We start from the raw sequence: 21,193 nt of genomic DNA on the forward strand, positions 1-21,193 counted from the left end.
TTCATCAGGGCTCTCTGCGCCGATACCAAAGGCATTCAAACTGCTTTTGGAGGCATTGCCTATCCTTAACATTAATAATAGCAAACCCTGAAGTCTAAATACCAACAGTGTTGTATTTGAAGAGAATATGCTGTCAGAGGAAAGACAAACTAGTAGTCCCGGTAGAGCTCTTTTCCAGCTGAGGTGAAGGAACTGGCATCTGAAATACTGCTTTGTACTTTGAATTCACCATTACTCATAGTGGATGTTGTAGTTTTTGGTTTCATGAGGACACTGTGGCTTTTCAGGAAGCTTGTGCCCTGTGCTGTATACAAGCTGGCAGAGAGTGAAAACATTGAGTGAACCACCAGAGTCTTCTGTAGAAACTCCCGTTGGGGTGGAGAGGGAGGGGCAGGAAGGCAGAGCTGTAAAGTTTGCCTGTACATCGTTAGTCTTCACCTTCTAATTCAGTCCTGATCTGGAGAGAACAGAAACGGTGTCATTAAATGAGTCTTAGTGGGTTCACAGACCAGGTGATGTACATCCTCTATTGCCTCTGACAGTTACGTGTACATCTTTGTAATGTGATTAGGCCGTCATACAGGGCACAGAACAATTCATTATTCTGCTCGAGAGCACCATGTTCCTCTTTAAAAAATAGTTACTCCTGGAGTTGGCAATTACTTTAAAATAAATTTACCAAAGACAAAATTATGCCTCTTGGGTCAGTAAATGACTTCCTTGTTTTTTCTTGAAGAGACAAGGTGTTTATTAAAGACCTCCTTAGTTTACTGTGTTGGGTTTTTCACTTTGAATAATTGTCCAATTAAATATAATTTGGAAGTCAGTGCTAACCTACTGCTTGCATTGTGCAAGTAAGAATATCTCCAAAAGATGTGCATTAATAAATCCCACTGAGCCCTATCTCTTTTAAAAAATGGCTTCTATTGTTTAATTTTTAGAATTCTTTAAAGGGCTCTAAGCCTTACATTTGGAAATGCTGCTGTTTTCACACAAATAATTTATACAGTTCATTCTTTCAAATTCTGTAGAAAACAGTTTTATCATTTGTCGTAAGTTAGCTTATTTTTTTTAAATTATTTTTAAGCCGTTGTTTAGGTTTGGGGTATATATACATATGTTTTGATCTATGTATTTCTATTCCTGTTTTGCAAGAGGAAAATAATATCAAAATAAGTGGATTTAGAACTGGAGGCGCCTCATAACTAGAAATGTTCGAGTTATTTTTATGAAACACATACTTAATGTAGACTTTTCTTTCTTTTCTTTCTTCTTTTTTTTTTTAATTTTGCTTCATGGAAGAACATGGTTGATGATTAATCTTTCCAGAAAGGGCACACAGTTTTTTTGTTTTTTTTTTATTCTGGAGAGCTAATGAATTTATGTCATCAAAATGGTAAAAGAAAAGTTATTAAATGTGGAAATCAGGTGAAATTCTAGAAATCCAAGATGGAATTGATTAATAGTAAGAGGTATGGATGAAGAATAAAGAAAACTAATGTTTCCTGATGTATCCTGTTCCATAGAGTTATAGTTATGCATGGCCAAAGAGTCAGAGGATAAGGCAGGAAGCAGGACCACTGCATTTTCCTTAAGTGTGATAAGTTTTGACATTTCTTTATTTCCTAGGATAGAACCTGTCACTTCAACTTGTTTTCTCCTGTAGATATAGGACTTCTATTCTTAATAGCGATATAATACGTACTGATTTGCTAATCAATCTAAATGATGAAAATGTTTAGAACTGGGGTAGTAACAGAGCATGCACGGGAAATTTTATCTCATTGAAGTAATAGGGATGTGTAGCCATAAATTCAATAAAATGAATTCCTAAAATATTTTATACTGTTATAGTTACACTTTGTCTTGTAGCAATCATTGCCATCATTGTATTAAAACTACTGTTTTGATATAGGTAGGAACAGACATGACATAAAATTGACATTACGGTTGAAATTAACTGCCTACTGTATGTTCTTCATATTCTGGCTGCTTTCACCCCCTGGAGAAACATAAGGAGTTGGAAATCTTATTTGCTGTTCCTAGACTATTGATGCATAGCACACCTAATTAATATTGAGGTCAGTAATACCATCTGTTGTTCCTCAGGAGTTAAGATCTAAGAACCATCCATGCACAGGCATAAGCCTCAGAAAAGCACTTTCAATCTCTGGCATACTTTACAATTTTGAAGTGATCGGTACTCCCCTCTTTGATAGAATCATAGAATCGTAGGGGTTGGAAGGGACCTCAAGAGATCATCGAGTCCAACCCTCCTGCCAGAGCAGGTTCCCTACACCAGGTACACCATAGAACATCGTCCACGGGCAAGAGGATGTGTGTAACTTCGTAGGTATATAACAACAGGGCCCAGACGTACCGCTTATAGTTACAGCTGAGATGGGAAGTTGCTGAATTTCATTAAATATTGACTGTAATAGAAAAGACACAGAAGTGAACTTTCTTTGTGCAGTAGTTTGATAACAATCCTTCTGGAAGAGTCTTTGCAGACGTAGAGCTTGGATGTGTAGTGAAATTGAGGAGAATTATGATGTCTTGTAGGTGAAAATCACGATCTTTACTGAACACCATGACAAAAACATCACTTTGGTTTGGGACAAGGCGCCTGTAATTAGAAGATGCCATTATGTGAGCAATGCGTAATCACATGCTGTAGCAATTTCAAAGCTGAGTAGTTGGATAAAGAGTGGATGTTGAGAAATATTTATCTGGGGAGGCTCCAGAGATGAGAAGTGGTAGAGACATAAAATCAGCTCGAAATGAAGAGTAAAGATGCTAAAGTTGGCATTAAATGGCTCAAAGAAGATACAGAGAAAAAAGCGCTAACTATATAACTGTTTCACCTCCTTAACTGTGTGCTTACCTACACTGAATCCCAATAATCTGTATTCAACTTTTGGAATAATGTATTGATTGTATTAACTGCATTTGCAGTGTGCCTAGCCACTTTGTATATTCTTACTTCTGCAAGCGTTGCTCCGTTTTCCTGAAGTATTTGTATGTTGACGCAAGAGAAAGAAAACCAAACATAAGCACTTCTGAAATGGGAGAAGTACTGGCAAAGACCCTGAACTGATTCCTTTTGGAAATATGGGAAAATTGTATTTTTGGAACATAGTGATTTCCTGGCTCCTTAACTGTCTGCCTGATGGATATGAGCAACAACGGCACCCTGTTAGTCATCCATATCAAGCAGCGCCTGCAAAGCTACTTCACACATCCCTGCTATGCTCCACATCCCAAAGCCCTGCTCTCCTGCTGGGGAAAAAGTGGAAACCAGAAGTTTGTTGAACTCCTGCTATTTTGTGAATAGTACAGTGGTGATAAATTTGCAAATTCTAACTGCTTTTTATCAATATATTTTTCAACCAGCTCTTATTTGCCCTCTCTTGTGAACAACTTTCTTGAAGGCAGTACTGGTTCATGCCATGGTGACAGAGTTAATCACTAAAACCTGTCTTTCTTCTCCATCTTTTACATAAGCATCTACTTGACAGCTCTTTAGCTAAGTGATTACAGTTTGAAGTTTGCAAGACTGCATAAGGAGGCACAATATCTATGTTTATGCTGAAAAGTCGTGCCTGAGCTGTTCTTATGTTAATAAGCTTATTCAGGTTTGCCAAGTTAAGGGTAGGTGGATTCTGACAGTCCTTCTCTGAACTGAGCAACAAACTCTTATTTGGAGTGTAAGAGCTTGCCCATGTCTCCTATCACTGATATGTGTTAAGTACTGCCTGAAGAGTTGCAGTGGATTTCCAGAAGGGATTTTTCTAGGGTTGGAAGCTGGATGATACTAACTTGCTTAATAGCAAATGGACTGTGGATGTTTACTGTCTATCAGTGTGTGGTGCATTGCAAAGGTGTATGTGGACTAAAAATGCCTAGCACAATTTTTATCAGAGCTGAGAAGAAAAGAAACAGAGCCAGGTGTAATGCACCATTTCTCTTCGGGCCCACTGTTGCACTGAACATAATCAGTTTGTTACTGCAGACAAAACTGGTGCTTGGAATCCTGAGGCTGTGGGTGATGGTTTTTAATGGTTGGGCCAGTTGGCAACTTGTGTAATTTTCAGTTTCCTAATTAGTCCAGTCTGAGCAAATATACAGCAGTTTAACAGATAAGTGAATGGAGACAAAAGCCCTGATGTTGCTCCCTCATGTTGCTTTTTGTTCAATTTATACAAGATTAGGTTTGATTATGAATCAGATGACTTTATAATTTTAAATTCAAACACAAGTAATGATGAGTAGACAAGGGACCTAACAGTTTGTGCAGCAAAGTGCTACAAGGTTGATTAAGACTTCTAATTGGAGCAAAATGGAAATACAGAAAAAATCATTTTCATGCAAACAGAAGCTTCTGTAGCGTGAGGGTGCTCAAACACCCCAGCACAGGCTGCCCAGAGGGGTTTTTGTTTAATCTCCATCCTTGGAGATGCCCAAAAGTCAACCATGACTTATCAAAGCTGTAGTCCAGAGTGTGACTCAGGGCTGACTGATACCAACTGGAGTATTTACAGCAGCTTCAGTGGTCGTGGGTTCAGTTCAGAGAGAAGAAAAGAAGTCATACAAGTGGAGATGAAAGGTGTCATGAGATCCAGAACACGTTGCAGAACTGGATCTGGGAGCAGAAAAAATAGAGTAGCTGCTGAAAAGATGTATGCAACAGATTCAGAGGCAGATATCAAAAGGAAAGCCAAAGGGACCAGTGTTAACACTTCTGCTCACTGTGCACCCCTGTTGTAACGGAAGGGCTGGATCCTAGGTCTCTTGAACTCCCTTAGCCTCCTGGGACTCTTCAGTACCAGCTTCTGTGCTACTCAGCACTTCTACTTTGCAGTTGAAGTAGTACAAGAATTTCTGGGCAACAACTGTATCTAACAGTATACTGCACATGGTTGCTAGATTTTCAGTCCAGCCTTTAAATTCTAATTTACTGCTAATACAAAAAGGGGAGCTGAAGTTCTTATTTCATTCAAACTCTACACTTTATTCAACAAAACATCTGAGTATATATTTACTACTAACCCTATGCTTTGCTGTAGATGCTTTTTTAAATTAAGGACAACAGATATTGACTTGGCTCTAAAGTCTTATCACAGTTCTCACGTATTTTTTGAGGACAGAGACCATCTTAAATCTCTCTTAGAACTTCTAGGGGATCTAATGGATATATGAGTTCATTTGTTTTCTTGTTATGAGTGTGCTTGTGAATACATGGGTGGTTTTATGCATTTTCTTCCCCCTAAGTAATGTGGTTTATGTTATGTGTTTACAGAAGAGACGTGCAAGTCAGTGGTCCATCCTCTAACTAGTTTTGGTTTCTAAGTGTGGATGAAACCATGGTAAATGAGTTGGTGTCTTATGTGGATTTCTACTCTTGGACAGGTGTGCTGCAGGTGGAAATTGTTGGTCTCAATTTACAGAAGGTTTATGAATCATAAACAACAGAATTAATTAGTTTCTCATAAAGGTGCTTCTGAGAGAGTTATATTTCACTGAGGCAGCAGAAACCGTGAATTACTGTTCTTTAAGAAAAGTTGGAAGTCTTGGAGAGTATGTGGACCTGATGGTAATTCAACATGTTGAATGGTTTGGGGAGGGCAAATGCAATACTGAAACAGAGTTTGGCACATGCAAATTTTATGCCTCGCTACTATACTAATCTGAGACTAAAACTGCTATAAGTTTGTAAGCAGACAGAGACCAATGGCTATGAACCATCAACGTGATGCAGCAGCATGGAAAGGGCTGAAACAGATGTGGGATGCACACAACAGAGTCTTGCCGATAGATATTAAGAAGGTATTGAATCACCTTGAAAGGCACAGAGCAACTATACAACTTGTGGCTTCCTGTGTTTAAGGATTCTGTTTGGAAGGGATGCAGATTGAAGCAATGAAGAATGAAGAGAGGAAAAGGAAAGCTTCACCTTACAGAGAAGACCAGGCAATATAGTCTTGTTTAGCTCTGCAGAACAAAAACTTGGAGGAAGACAGTATTTTTTACAAAATGGTAAAGGCTGACAGTGGGAACTGATAAGAGCAGTTTAGGTTAGAGATCACTGCTGGCACAGGAATGAGCAGGTATGAACTGAGCATGAAAATGCTGGTCTGTAATCAAGGAGATCTTTAATAACTGTGACAGCCTTTGTGAGAGTGAATGGGACAAATGACCAGGAGAATTTTAAGATGGAATGTGTAAATTTGAGAAAGGGATTCAGTGTGCAAAAGGAGAAGGTGATTCCCTGGGCTGGCATGCCACTCACAGACCTGGGCTCCTATATCCTGCACTGTTTGGGTATTTCACTCCATGTATTCTACATAGTTGGTTCCAAACGAGTGGTCTTTTGCTACCATATGTCATCTGTATCAGAACTAAGTGATGACTTTCTTTGAGAAACACAGAACACATGATTTGAAAGTTAATACAGTATTTGTTCAGTGTATTTGCATTTTTGTGCTTGATGCCAGTGAAAGTTACAGCCCTAGATTCCTCCTCTGTGGGCTACAATTCACCTTCACTATAAATATTTCACATCAGCCTCATGTTTAATGATGCTGTTGGAAAAGGAACACCTGGATTCTTCTATCAGGTGTTGTAGCTGGATCTTAGGAGTTGTGTGCATTGCTTTTATGGTCTCTATTAAAAATTAAAACATGGAAAATAAGTCTAAATTTTTCTGAAGAGCCAATCTTGAAAATGGTAATGTTAGCTTAGATTATTGTAATTCCCACTGCTGCAATATTTGAATAACACCCTACAATATTCATGTGTACCTAGGGAACCTGATGTACTGAAGAGATAAATGGTGTGTTCAAGGTTACACGGGGAGCCTGAGGTGGAAGAAAACCTGACTGTGTGTGAGCATGCCTGGCTAGAGCTGCAGCTGCTCTTAGGAAGGATACTGCCTACTTAGAAGGGACACTGTGTCCATGTCCATCACTGGCTGTTTGACTCTTCTTGTGGAATCGTCTTATCATTTTGGTTCTTGTGGAAATGTCTCAGTTACAGAACTGTCATTCCTTTTGGTAGTTTTCATGCATCCGGAGGACATAGCTCCTACCTAACTACATTTTTCTTTTCTTTATACCAATCTCTTGTTCCTGTTTTCACGTACCATGCTATGAACAGCATGGTATCTGCCACTAAAATATTTACGTGTGCTGCTTGCAACGTTTTGTCTTTCCTCAGTGTACCCATGGACCTTCTGAACCAGTGAATGTATTGAGTATTCACAGAAACAGAGAGCAGAGAGGTGATGCAGAGCGTGCTGCTAGCCTGCTGGGTGAATTTCGACTAACGGCATCATTTACTTGGATGGATATTTGTGGGAAGAATTATACTGAGATATCCCCCAAGTTCTATTGGTATTAGAATTATTTTGGGAAATTAGGTAACTAGAGGCCAGTATAAAACTTGTACATAGAGAAAGTTAGTTATTTGTGCTTTCTTCTGAGATCATGTTTTCTGTTGTTCAAAACTAGTTTTTTTAAATAACTGAAATATACATTTACCAGTTTCTAAATGTCTCATTAAAAAAATCATTAAATGCTGATGATTTCCTTTTCTGCAATTTTATGTAGTCGTGCTACTAGCAAGCTGTGCTTTTCCTTTCCCACTGTAAAAGCAGTGCTAGTTTTGTGAGGTGGAGGATGAACACAGGCAGTGTTTTGCGTGCTGTGCTGAGAACCGCTGGAAAGATTCAGCTCATTACAGCTGTGATGAACTCGAGGTGGTAATGAGGCAGTGGCGGGTTTATTATGTTAGTATTAGTTTTCTGTTGCAGTCTGCTGATAGGTGTAGTTCAAATCCTTTAAATGAAAACAAAGTCTTTTAAACCCTGCTCTTTCAGCAATTCATTTAACAAGAAGGAGTGCTTTGAAATTAGTCCTTGGATATCTGTGTTCAATTTACGTTCTCGGTGCAGTTAGCACTTAATATATCCCTTTCAGAAGCAGATTGTCACTGCAAAGCGTCTGTACACATTCTATCTAATTCATCCTCGGAGGTCCCACAGCATTTCAATTGTGTCTTTTCTATTGCTTTTAGGAGCAAAGCTTGGGGTGCTGCACATTCTTGCCACCTTTTTCCACTTCACTGAAATCTTTCACTTGATTTAAAAAACCCTACACAACTAAATTGATTCAGTAAATCCCTTTTTCATGTACAGTAAGTGGTTTGGTGTAAGGCACAAAAATCTTTCTACTTTTACACTTCCTTTCATTTCATACAATTGTCCTTAGAAAAGTAAGTCTATAAATGAGGGAAAAAAAATACAAAGTGTAGCCAAGTTAGAAGGAAAAAGTTTTAACTAGCTTTTTTGTCAAGCTTCAAACAATGCTTTCTCTGATTCTGACTTTCTCTTTCTGGCCAGCGTCTGTTTACATTCACTCATCATTAACTATATGTATTTATCAGGCTTTGCAGCTATCGCTGGCCTATTTGATACTTCTCTTTTTAAACAAAAACACCCTCAGAAATTGATACCATAGCCAAAATGGTATTCATAAAAAATTTAAGAAAGACCTCTCAGCGTTAAAAGAGAAAAAAAAGAAAAATTTTTTTGAAGGAGCTGAAAAGAAAAAGGTCTTGGAATTACAAGCAGTTAGACTTGGGTTTTTGCGTAATGACTCCTGGTATCCCACTGTGAGAAGACTTTCCCCAGCTTCTCGTCTGCATTCTTCCTCGTTCCCTGCGGGAGAATGAGTTGGATTTGTCTGCCATATTCACAGCAATCGAGGTGATCCAGGTTGAAAGAAAATCAATAAGATGTGTCCATTTATGCCTCACAAAGGAAGAAAGGTCTAAAGAACAGACATGGGACGTGATTCAAGCACTAGAGACTTAATAAGACTTCTACTTGTGTTTGAAGGGGATGGTAATTTATATTTTACTTTGAACTTTTTTTTATGCTTCATAACTATTGGGATTCGGGCTGACATGGGAAGCAAGGAAAAGAAGGTTTGATGCTGTCTTAGAAGACCTAACCCATTTGGGAAGGCCATGCTCAAAAGTTCAAAAAATTTTGTTTTAGAAAAGATTAAAGAGACATCATATCATCATACTGATTTATCGCTATTGATAAAACTGGTTTAAAGTATTTTGGATTGGGGTACAATAAAAAAAAAAGTCTTTCTTTCTTCGAGAACAGCTGCAAGTTTCTCATTATTGGCTGTCTTTTCTGTGCGTTTGATATCATTTTGCTTAGAAACAGAGGAGCACTCATAATAGATACCCTGGTGCCACTTGAAGCTTTGTCAGGGCAGCTCCCCAAAAGTGGTTGTTGTTCTGCTTGATGTCTGTCATGTTAGCCATCAGGGTCCTGCTGTCCCAAGGGTGTACTCTGTCAGCCCTCAGCAAAAACGCTGGCTCTGCTTTAGCGTAGGTTGTTTTTTCAAGACGTTCTTGTGGTGTACTTTTGCAAGTGAGATGTAAGCATGCTCTTATTCAGCAGGAAATAGGACCTGAGGGAGTTTAAGGAAGAAAAAACCAAAAAACTTGAAACAAACCAAGACAGGCTGCAGGCTTGGGTCTAGTTATAGCAATCTTTTTGTTGTAAAAGACAAAAACAAAAGCAGCCCTTCCTACCAAAGGAGTAAATGACTGCAAAAATTATATTTCAGCAAGCCATGAAGTGCTTGATGATCAACGAGAGGTTTCAATAGCACGGGGGATGAGGAAATGTTCGTTCTCCTCCAAATATTTTGGCTGTGTTTTTGTTGAAATGCAGGCTGACACTGAGCACACCCCAGATGAAATATCTGAACTGGAGATGGCATACCCAAGAAAAGGGAATTAATATTCTGAAATCTGACTGTTCTTGCTAAGTAGCTCTTTAAGGAAGTTTCAATTATGAGAGATATTTCCAAGAAGAAAATTGTGCTTAATGCTTTATACAGGATAAAGTTGAAGGTGTAAAGAGGATAGAGACAGATTTAGAGCCCACTTTAAAGGTATGCAGAGATTTATCGTTATTAAAACTACCATTTGTTCCAAATCAGCCCCTTTTCTCAGAATCTTTGGCAGATTTTTGCTGTTTCATGTAACTTTGAGTCTTTTCAAAATAAATTGCAGAGTGGATTTGAGAAGCATTCAGACTATTAATGGATTTTTTTTAAGGCTTAATTGGTATCAAACAAGATTTTAGTGAGTGCTGCCAAGTGTGCCCACTGCATCGTTAAATGAGCAAAGCTAGCGCTTAACTGAGATTGACTTACACCACTGTCCTTCACGTTCAAGAACTGTGCTTAAGTGGGGTGAGATCAGAATATCAAAGTAGCCTATGGAATGCGTGGTCACAATTTTTTTTTTGTTTTGAAGTTTCCTTCTTATGTGTTTCAACACAGTGCTGTTGTGGAATGATCACCGTTAAAGTAATTAATAAATAAAAAGACATGCTAAAAAAAAAACCAAAACAAAAACAACTGCACTACGCTGCATGAAAAGCAACGTGGTCCAGCTTGTATCGCCTGGAAAGGAAATGTAGAAATAATTCTAGCGGATTGGAAAGGAGTTGGATGGAGCGGCTGAGCGGCAGCCCCTTTGCCACAGAAGATCTGAGAAATGTCCTTCTGCGTGACAGAGCGGGTCTGGAATTGGCTTTGTCAGACGACCAGAGGCTGCGGAGATCTGTGGGGCGGCTCCCAGCCAGCACCAGGCTTGGCACCGCCTTGCCATGGCCACTTAGGGCTGCCGAGCTGTGCCATCCCACAGCAGTTGCCTCTTTGAGTTACACCAAACGAGTATCAGCATTAGCTCTGCCTTGGCACAGTCTTTCCAGGCAGGACCTTGTTTTGTGTGGCACCTTGTCCTGCTCTGATACTTGTTTCTCGGGGGATGAAGTGTGTTCCTCTCCCACAGAGCTGAAATGACAGTCAGTGGGAGTCTGAGGCTGTTCCCCTGGATGAGCATGTTGCTCTGGCCCTTTAAAGGAGCTTTTGCCAGAGTTGCTACTGTAGTGTTTTTCCCCCATCCTCCTGCAGCTGTGCTCAGTTGCTGTATAGCTCCTCAGTTTCCTAACTTGTAGTTCAAATAAGTAACCAAAGAAACTTGATAATTTGGGATCTGCGCAACCTCTATTTCTGTAACCTATTAGCAGGTAGAGAAGCTCTTAATGTTCCCACGTGTAAGATGTACAGGCTTTTGTATCTTTGCCTCCCTGGGAGGAGAGGGAGACCCCAGAAATTGCCTTAGAGAAGGCTTACATCAGAGAGGGGATCCATATCTCCATTTTGATATGGATTCATGTGTAAAAGCTGGGACTCTGGAAGCAGTTTTATGAACAATGTTAAGTGCGCTGTTATTTCTGGGTATTTTGTTTTTTGCTAATACTTTTAAAAGAAACAGCAGTACTCTGAAAGGACAGACAAACCTAAGCTGCAACAAAGCCACAGGCTGAGTTGGTAGCCCTTGGCAATGGAAAAGAGCTGTCTCTCTGCACAGCCTCTGGGAAGAGCTGTAGGCACCTGGCACTCAGGGAAGTGCTGTGTGCTCTGCAAAGTGACTCCTTCCCAGAAGCAGTTTGTTGGAGGGAATGGAGTAGGCTGGAGAAAATCACGGCTCCAGATCCGCTGCATGCTTACACACTGTGTAGGGGGCAGTGTGTGTGCACGCCTGCAAGCACAGGAGGTCTTCAGTAGCCTGTAGAGAGAAGTCAGAATGTCTTAGAACATCAGATACTTGGGTGTGCTGAGAGGTTTGCCATGCTGACGTGCTGGCTCGCAGGCACATCTCCACACTGTCACCATGGGCACCTATAGGAAAAGTATTCATGGAGCCAGGTGCATTAAGAAGAGTAGGTTTGCGTGCAGGTCAAGCTGTCCCAGCTGCCACTGAAAGAGAACTCCCGTTCCCAGAGGAAAACACTGCATCTCCATATAATATCCGCCCATGTAGGCCATTCTAGGACTATGTGTAGGTACTGATGTCTATCTTCTGTTCATTCTGGAGAGGATTTTGAACAAAAATGAAATGGTTTGAGATTTTTTGATGTGTTTCTTGCTTTGGTGAAAGCTTTCACCCTAAAGTGGCAAAAACTTAGCCAAAGAGTGGGCTGTATGTAAAACAGACAGACAGCCCTACTCCCCAAGCCCCCAAACTTGAGGTGAGCTCTGTTCTCTTTTGCAGAAGAACTGTGAGAATTACTCTTTTTTATTAAAAAGAAACTCTCATTGGAATGCAAATTTTGATTTTGATTATCTGTCACGGCCTGCTTTGAAGTTTTTCAGACAAAAATAAATATCACCATAACAGAGAGGATTATATTAGTCTTGTTTAGAATCATCTGAGTAAGAGTGGCATCTAATCTCAGAATATATAAGGTTTTATTGAGGCCACAGAGACTTTAAAAGAGCTTGACTCCCTTCTGTTTTGTAAATTTTCTATAAATGGTTTAATAAGGTTTTTAGTTCAGCCAAAACAAAAAAAACCAAAAAAACAAGGACTAAAATTTTTCCATCATCCATATTGTTGAAGAAATATAAAAGACATATTATTCAATTTAAATAAATCTGCAGCTAAGTTATATCATCCTTATCTCAGTAAAAACTGTTTTCTTTTACAGTCCTTAATAAATAAATAAATATCTGCAACTGGGTTTGGAAGGCTTTGGTTGGGTAAATCAGGTTTTGGCAGCTCTGTAATTCATGAGACAATACCGCTAGCTCTACCAGAATGGGAGTGGGATGTTTCAAGCTTTATGATTCTGTTCAATTCTGGAGCGTTAATGGGGCTATTTGTAAAGAAAGAAACGTAATGAGTTATCACAAAACACAGCAAGAACTCTAGAAAGGGGCAGCCTCCCATCCATCACCCGTTCTAGCGTATTCACAAAAGAACAGGGCAAGAAATCTTGTGAGGGCAGTGGGGAATTTTGCTTTTACTCTAAGCTGACTTTCACAAATTGTGATGGGCCTGGAACATTATTTTCTTTACAAAATGACCCCAACCCGATCCTAAATCCAAAGTGGGAACGTATGAAACACAGATTTTTGTGAAGTTATTTTTCCTACCTTTCTCTACATTACCCTTTGAGAAGATGCTATCTTAATTAAGATTTATTTATGAAATAAAAGTAGTAGATCATTTTTATCTGATATACAGGCTAATTCGGGATGCTGACGTTGCCATATTTCTGTGGCACCTTCTTGCAGGGCTGTAAGTAAAGCTACTTGTCGTATCCTTTCTATTCTTTTTTTTTTTTTTTTTGGAGTTTTATGAGTAAGCCTTGAAAAGTTCTTGTGGGTTCAAGCTTTGACATATGAGGTGGGAACCTGGGAATAATATTTATTTTAAACATTAAGAAAAGAAAGAAAGAAAGAAAGAAAAGCAAAACTGCACTGAGTAGCTTTTTTTTTTTTTTTTTTTTTTTTAAGTTGAAACAGCAACGAAGCAAACCAAAACTTTAAGTGGAATGTGTTGAGATACTGCTGCAGTCTTGTTCTTTCTTATTGCGCTCAGAATCCCCAACAAAGCCCAGAGAAGGTTTTAAGTGAATATGGTTTTAAAAAGGACCGAAGGCTTTGTCCCAAAGATAATGAGACAAGTAATGTATTTCATAGCTCAGTCCAGAGATAGTGAAGCAACTTGCTGTAATGAAATGAAAGATGTATACCAAAACAAAGGTCACAGCAGGAAATATTTTTAAGTACGTGGCAATCAATTTTCACATTATATGCTTTAACATCTCTCTTTCCGTATTTCCCATTTTAATATAGCTTGTTGCTTATTAAAAAGGAAATTGAGATGTCAGCAGTTGCTGAGGAGCTGATCCTTTGGCAGTTTAAATCAACCCAGCTGCAATGCTGTCAGTCTCACCTGGTGTGGATCTGGCTTGGGATCTACTCATTGCGGTAGGTCAGTTTTCATGGAAATTTTTGAGTTGGAAGAGGTCCTTACAGTCATCTAATCCAAATTCCCTGCAGTGAACAAACACAGCCACAACTTGAGAATCTCTCAGCGCCCCTTTCAGCGTCATCTTGAACGTCTCCAGCGATGGGCATCCACCACCTCTCTGAGGAACTTAATGCCAGCATTTCTCTACTCTTACTGCAAAAATCTTTCTTATATCCAGTCCTATATCTCCCCTTCTTTAGTTTGAAACCATTTCCCCTTCTTTCTTATAGCTCCCTTTGAGATACTGAATGGCCACTCTCAGCTCTCCCCACAGCCCTTCTCCAGGTGAACAGCCCCAGCTCTCTCAGCCTGTCCTGGTAGAGGAGGTATTCCATCAATTTTTGTGGCCCTCCTCTGGATGCACTCATCTGCAGCCCTGCAATCTCATTCCTTCAGTCTTGCTGCATTTTGAAAGCTGGAAGATGAATGCTTTTGGAGCTACACCAGATAGGAACAACAGCTGTGTACATTAATAGCAGAAGCTTTAGGAAGGGCATGGAACATCTCATCCCCTTCTGATGCTCAGAAGAGTGATGCTGGAATGTGCTCCATCCTGAAGACCCTGTTACTGCACTCCCCTTTCCTTAGGCCTGTTTCCCTTAGTGGGGTATTTCCAATGCTGAGGCACCCCTGCCTTGGCACCATCTGGCAAATATTGGCAAAGGAAGAAAAAAAGACATGATACTTCACTCAACTCTCCTGTGGGAGAAAGTGTTTTTATTATGTACAGAGATACATGAGGAGGAAACCGTGTTTGCATCTGAGGTACTTTGTCATCTGAGTGTGGTAAAAAGTTGCCAATTTTATACACAGCCCACAGGGTTACCAAACCATTGAGGAAAAAAATGATGCTTAAAACTTTTACTACAACATCTCTCTGGCTGAGATTTTATGTGCTGCTTCCCCTTTTTCTCCCTGCCTCAGTAAATTTTTCCACAGGTTAAATCAGCAGGCAAAGGCAGTCATTCAGCCTCTTATAGCAAGACAATTGTATCCTGAGCAATTTTAACATGTTCAAATAAGGCAATGTGAGATGTTTGAATGCTGTACTTCAGGTTTAGCTTGGGTTTCTTTCCAGGATGTGTGTCATCTTTCCCCTTCCTTTTTCAGTCCCAAACAGGCAGGGGCAAACCAGTGCAAAACATCTGTGACTCCACTGCTTCCAGGACAGTGTTGAGGTTTTCACTACCTGGAGTATGAGTAGGTGGTGTTCCCATTTTTCTCAGCGTTTCTGCAGATCTACAGTCCTGGCCAGAATATTTTTCAGTGATGTGCCCCTTGTGTTTTCCAAAAAGAGAATTATTTCAAACTTGAGCTCTATGGGATAATGCTCTCTATAGTACATAGGTATATCAAGGTACACGTGAGAAATGGCCTGCATGCTTTGACTCTTTAGCTGTCCCCTGAACACTAATGGAAATAGTCTCTGCTGTCATTCATCAAGCTCTTGACTCCACAGAAGTAAGAGGGATTCACACATGAACATGGAAGGTTATGGCAAAGGCATTTGGCACGCTGGATTGTTTTAAGACAGCCGTTTTGCCACGTGTTGTAAAACCAGAAGCATGGTATGAGCAAATGTCCAACACTTGGTTTCATGGTATCACAGAGCAGGACTTGACAGGCTGGTGTGTCTGGTCTGCAGAGTTGATGGCCCTGAACACGGTTGTTTGGAACTGTTTTCTGCAGAAGGATGCAATCTGTCTTCCACAGTCATCGAATTCTGTGGCTCTGGATGCATAAGATGAGATATAAACAGACTCCTCCTCCCTTAGAACAGGTAACAGGAACAGAAAGCAGTGAAATGTCTACTCCTTTCTCACTTGTGCCAAATGGTTACAGGTTACACGAGTGTGAAGTTTTCAAGTTCCAAGTCTGTCAAGTATCGAGCTCTGTGCAGCTGTCATGCTATCAGTCATCATGCGACGGCGTCTGTAAAGGATCTTCTTTTTCTCTTGGGAAATACTTAAAGAAAATTTAGTTGCTAGTGGACATAACTGAGTTATTTGCCTTCAGCTCTTCTCTCCGTAACTAAGCAATGCACACTGGAGTATTTTTTGTAGTTTTGTCACTGATACTGTGCTCAGTATGACCAGCTGTGATTGAACACAGCTGTTAAGTGAGCCCCTTCAGGGACCTTCTTGTCCGCAGTATCTTGTTGACCATTTTCCCCATCAAATCATAAGGGGAGAGGGAATTCTATTGCTGTACAGAATTGGAAGGACTTCAGAGCCATGTTGGATCTCTCCTACTTCAGAGGAAATGATGGTGACACTTGTTTGCCAGCAACCAGCCTTTAAATGTATTTTTATACAAGCCTGAAAGGCTGCTAGCTGCAGTGGCAAAAGGCAAAGCCCTGTGCTGAGGCACCTGGTTGTATGGAGGCATGCATGTAAAGCCCCATGGCCAATGAAAGGAGATTGTTCAGGTGGCTTTGAGGAAGAGGCAGGCAGGATGGCTTTATACATCATACGTTTCTCAGGCAGGGGAAGTATACTAAGCCTTCTGAAGAGAGATTTCCAAGTCAAAATGATATCAGTCACTTATATATACGGTGTAACCTCCCCCTCCCCATTTGCCTTTGGGGAAGAAATGTTTTCTTCCTTAGCAAGTTTTGAGATACTTCCAGACACGCAGGGAGAAACCACGTGGGACAAGAAAGGATTTGGATGCATTTAGAAATATTGCAGTACAAACACTGAATATAGAGGATATTCCTCTTGCTTTGATTTATGAGGACTAAAATGTAACTTCTGGCCGCAGCCAACATTTGAGGCAATTATGTAGTACAGGGGGAATAAGAGTATGCCTTAGGTCTTTGCCCAAATGCTAAGGAATTGAAGCTGCTTAGAGATGCTGTGTAGGAGTTTGGTTCAAATTGTTTAGTTTTTTCCTCTCTAACTCTGACCGTCATGGGACTGGATACAGTCCCTGTTGTAGCCCTTAAAACAGCTGAATCACAGTAATTCTCCCAAAGCCAGCTTGATGTTCCCTTTGGAGAACATCCTGCTGTATGGTGCTTTTCCAAGCAATGTAAAGCTGTTGAAATGTGGGGTTTTTGTTTTTGTTTTTTTTATCACTCTTTGTCTCATGCCTCTTTCCCCTCCCTCAGTATGGTAGATGATATAAATGAATGTGTTTGAGGAAGTGTTTGTGATGGAGTGCAAATGGTTCAGGCTGCTTTCCAACCTCACCTGCGAAAAGCAGTCCTTGCAGCTAGAGCTTGGGTACTGCCCCGATTCCTTTGGGATGAGGCAAATTTTGAGGTGTGCAAAGGCTCCTGAGGGCATCACTGTCTTCTCCTTCAGTGATACAGCTAGGCCCTGACACAGCTCTACAACAAGACCCTGCCAGCTCATCTGGGGTTCAGTGCTGCCCGAGTCACAGCTGTTCAAGTTGTCTTCCGCCTTCCTCTGTGGCAGTAAGAGCTACATCTTCCTTGTGGTTCTGGGGAGAGGTGACACCCTTCAGCCTATAGAGGAAGAAGGTTGGCAAGAAAGAGTCTGGTCTGAGTGTCATAGTGAAACAAATCCGTCTGTCTGAGTAGCCTTAAAAATGGCAGGAGGCATCCCATTGTCAGCTGAATTCTTGGCACAGAGCAGGTTGCTAAGAGCCTCCACTCTTCCCATCAGGGTACCTTTGCTAGGAGGAGAGAGAACAGAGCAGGGTTAATTTTGCATGTACTTAGCATGAGTAGATTCCAAAAATGTAAGAAATTTAGGAGATTAAAAGATATTTTCAAAAATAACAGCTTTTGAAAGTGCTTGGTTTCCAGCCATTTTCAGTGAGATTTTGGAATCTCATGTTATCCAGATGCTTCGGTGAGTAACCCTGCTGCCTGCAATGTGACTCAGGCTTGGTTGGTACCCTGCTTCTGCCAGAGGTCAGTGCTGTGCAATTCTGGGGATGGTGCACCAAGGCCCATCACTGTGCACTGGCAGGGAAAGTCATCCTGTCCTATCCTGGATGTGATCTTGGACCCCAGAGCTCTTCTGGGGGATACAGCAGGAGGAGTTTGGTCAGATTCCCTTGTAAACATCTCTGCTTCCTTCTGGTTTTAATGAAAGTTTTCATATCAAATATTACTCTAACCAAATTAGCATGATTTTCTATTTTTCTTACTCTGTTTCAGACATTCCTTTGTTCTGGTTTGTGATGCAGGGTCTCTATCTTATTTTACCAAAACGTATCAATGAAATTTAGTATATACAAACTCTCATCATCCAAATCGTGGGTTTCCTAGTGTATCTTTGGCCTCTGAAACAGCCAGGCACAGTACTAACTACAGTACCTTGCTGAATTGCAGGTTAGCAGAATGAGAGATGCACATGTTTAAGGGGAGGAAGGGCTCAGCATTTGCATTTGGATGCACTTCTTAGGGCTTCAGAGCTCTTTAGACTCCCAAGTGGAGCAACTCCAAAGTTCAAAGCAGTGTGATTTTTGGTAGTTTTTTTCTTTTTTTCTAAGGCTTCTTCTTCAGGGCATAAAATATTCTGCCCTCAGCACATGTACATAACTCTCATTGGCCTTAAAAGAAGTTACATGCCTACATCAAAGGAAGGATTTAGCCCATAATGATTCATCGTGAGCCTGACAGGCAAACACAACAGAGGAGAGCTCACCAGTCAAAGCTCCCAAGCGAGGGGGGTGGCAGAGTTCAGATCGCTGCTGATCAGCCACGCTGCAGCTCTGATTTTCAGCAGGTTTGAATTTTTGCAATCGTTGAAGTATAGGAGGGATCAAGCCACGTGTTCTTCATCTGGTAGGGGGAACAGCAGGAACCAAGCAAAGGAGATAGCCTGGTAACATCTCGCACGGGAGGTAAATCGGGGTCAGCTCAAACTGTGATGCTTTTTTTCCCCTGCAAAGTGGATCTCCTTATCCCCCGTGTTAGGCTGGAGACAGCCATGATATTCTGAAGCAATTCAGAAATACCTTTTTATTAAATGTGATTGCAGAATGTCCTGGGAAGGAATGTGTTAATGACTGGTGATTGAATGCAGTGGTTTGCAAGCTCTAAGCAGCTTTAGTGTCTCCTACCACAGCCCTGATTTAAAATTCATAAATGCTAATCCTCCATAATTTACGGTTTAAAAAGCAGCCCCACTCACAGGCCCTGTGGCTACAGCTCTGTCAGAGTAATTATGCCGCCAAGCTGAAATTGGACTACTAACTGAGATATTAAACAGGGTAGGAAATCCTCTTCCCTGGCAGCCTACCCAATTATTCCAAATAAGCAAACAGATTAGTGAGTAATTTTCCAGTTAAATCTGGTGATTGGTGCCAGAATTGTATGTTAAATATTCAGAAGTAAATAGATTAAAGATGAAATGTCCCTTTTTCTCAAGCTTAATTTAGTGTGTATATTAAAACTTTTTAGGGGGAAAAAAAATCTTCATTGAAGTGCAATATGCTCGCTTTGAAAACAGAACCTTTCCAGGCTTGTTTGCACTTGGGGCAGTGCTGTTCATTAGCCAGGGCGTGTTGTGCTGGGGGAACCTCGTGCTGCATTAGACACAGTGTCAGCCCCACTGGGCCTTTATCCCACACCTCGCAGCCCTCCTGCAAGCTGTCGTGGGGCACTTGGGGATATTTTGGTGCATGGGGCAAGGGCAGGCCCAGGAGCGCATGCATCTGGCCATCCCCTGCTGCTGAGGCCTGTGTGCTGACACTTGAGAGCTGAGGCAAGGGGAGAGTGGAGTTTGGGGGCTGGCATCCCATCCAGAGGTGTCAAACATCCTGTGGCAGCAAGGGATGCTGGTAGGGAATTGCAGCAGGAGGGGCTGCACAGAGCCAAGGGTGGGCCATCACGGCAGGGAGGGAAGGTTGTAGGAATGGATGGGGATGCTGTCAGTTTTCAAGGCTCTGGGAAGCCCAGGTGGTGCATGTTGACAACAAAACTCTCCCTGAAAGGAAGTCTGAGGGAATTGTTTCCATACGTGTGGATTAAAGCAAGGACTTTCGTGTATTGGCTGAAAACATGCATGAGTGTTTCAAAAGGCAATGCAAGTAAAGACAGGGAAGTTGCATTTGAGGAACTAGAACAGTTCTAGCTCCAGATGGAATTAACTGTGAAGTTGATTCTGAGAGTCCCAAATATTGCATGGCAATATTTTACACAATTTCATGTGTTTTCTTCATGTGCTAAGAGCTTGCTCTGCTTGGGAAGCATATAACCTCCTCACTGGACAGTGAAGCAGGATGAGTGGCATTGCTTGACAGCAGTTTTGGACATAGGAAAAAGCCTCCTGAGAGGCTCTGCATAGATCAGGGCAGGAGTAGGGTGAGGAGGCAAGCGGGACATCAGCAGGCACAGTGCTGCTGCCCCCCTTGCAGGGCGTGCTGCCCTGGCCGTCACTCTGATCTTGGTTACTAGGGCAAGGGAGGGGAGCCAGAGGGCTATCCTTGGTCTGAGTTCAGTACTGTTGATGCTTTACATCATGGTACACTCTCCAGTGACCAGGAGTTCTCAGACACAAACACGCCAACATTGGCTGCCTTAGGGTGCACAAGGTGTGCTGTCCCTGTCCTCCCTGAGGAAGCCCAGGCTTGGTGTGGTGGTGACAGGACCAAATCCCTAGCTCAAGTAACCTGTCCGTGGATAGGTCTACTGCTGTTCTGCCTGAAGAGAAGGATTGATCCAGTCTCTCTTGTTGCCAGACACTCTGTGCTGAAGGAGGTAGATGCTCCTCGCCGTGGGCATGTGGACTTGCTTTTCTGCTGGGAAGCTTAAGAGCTGCAAGCAGCTACGACTGAGAACTTGCCTAGGAAGGATTAGCACAGCTCTTGCATGTCCCAGAGGCTTTCTTTGCTGCTGCATCCTCCCTGGAGAGGCTTTTCACCTCAGCCCTCTGCTAGAAAGTGCCTTAAAGGCATAATCGAGCTTGTAAAAATTAAGTGGTGTGCAATTGTTAAAAACAAAACAAAACAAGAAGACCCTAACAAAAATTTAGTGCAGTAAATTCTCAAGAATCAATCCAGTTATGTTTTTATTACTGTCAGAGTTCTCAGAGTGGTTTTCATTCCGTGTTCCACACAGCTGCAGGGACTTTTGTGTTTTGTTTTTTTTACTTCACCCCACAACATGTGACAGTGTTTTGATTTTGTGTAGAAGCTACATTTTTTCTTTTAGTTTTAATTTTTAAGCTCATGAAGATCCTTCAAATAAAATCCAAATGCTTCTCAGTTTAAAACTTAAGTTTTAGTTGAGTTAAGCTGCTGAGGATGGAGTCCTTGAGACAGTGGTAGCTACACAGCACGGTCAGTACAGATGTGG

The sequence above is a fragment of the Cyrtonyx montezumae genome, unplaced genomic scaffold, assembly GCF_038088225.1.
Source record: "Cyrtonyx montezumae isolate F1298 unplaced genomic scaffold, pur_monq_1.0 scaffold_10, whole genome shotgun sequence".
Taxonomy (NCBI): domain Eukaryota; kingdom Metazoa; phylum Chordata; class Aves; order Galliformes; family Odontophoridae; genus Cyrtonyx; species Cyrtonyx montezumae.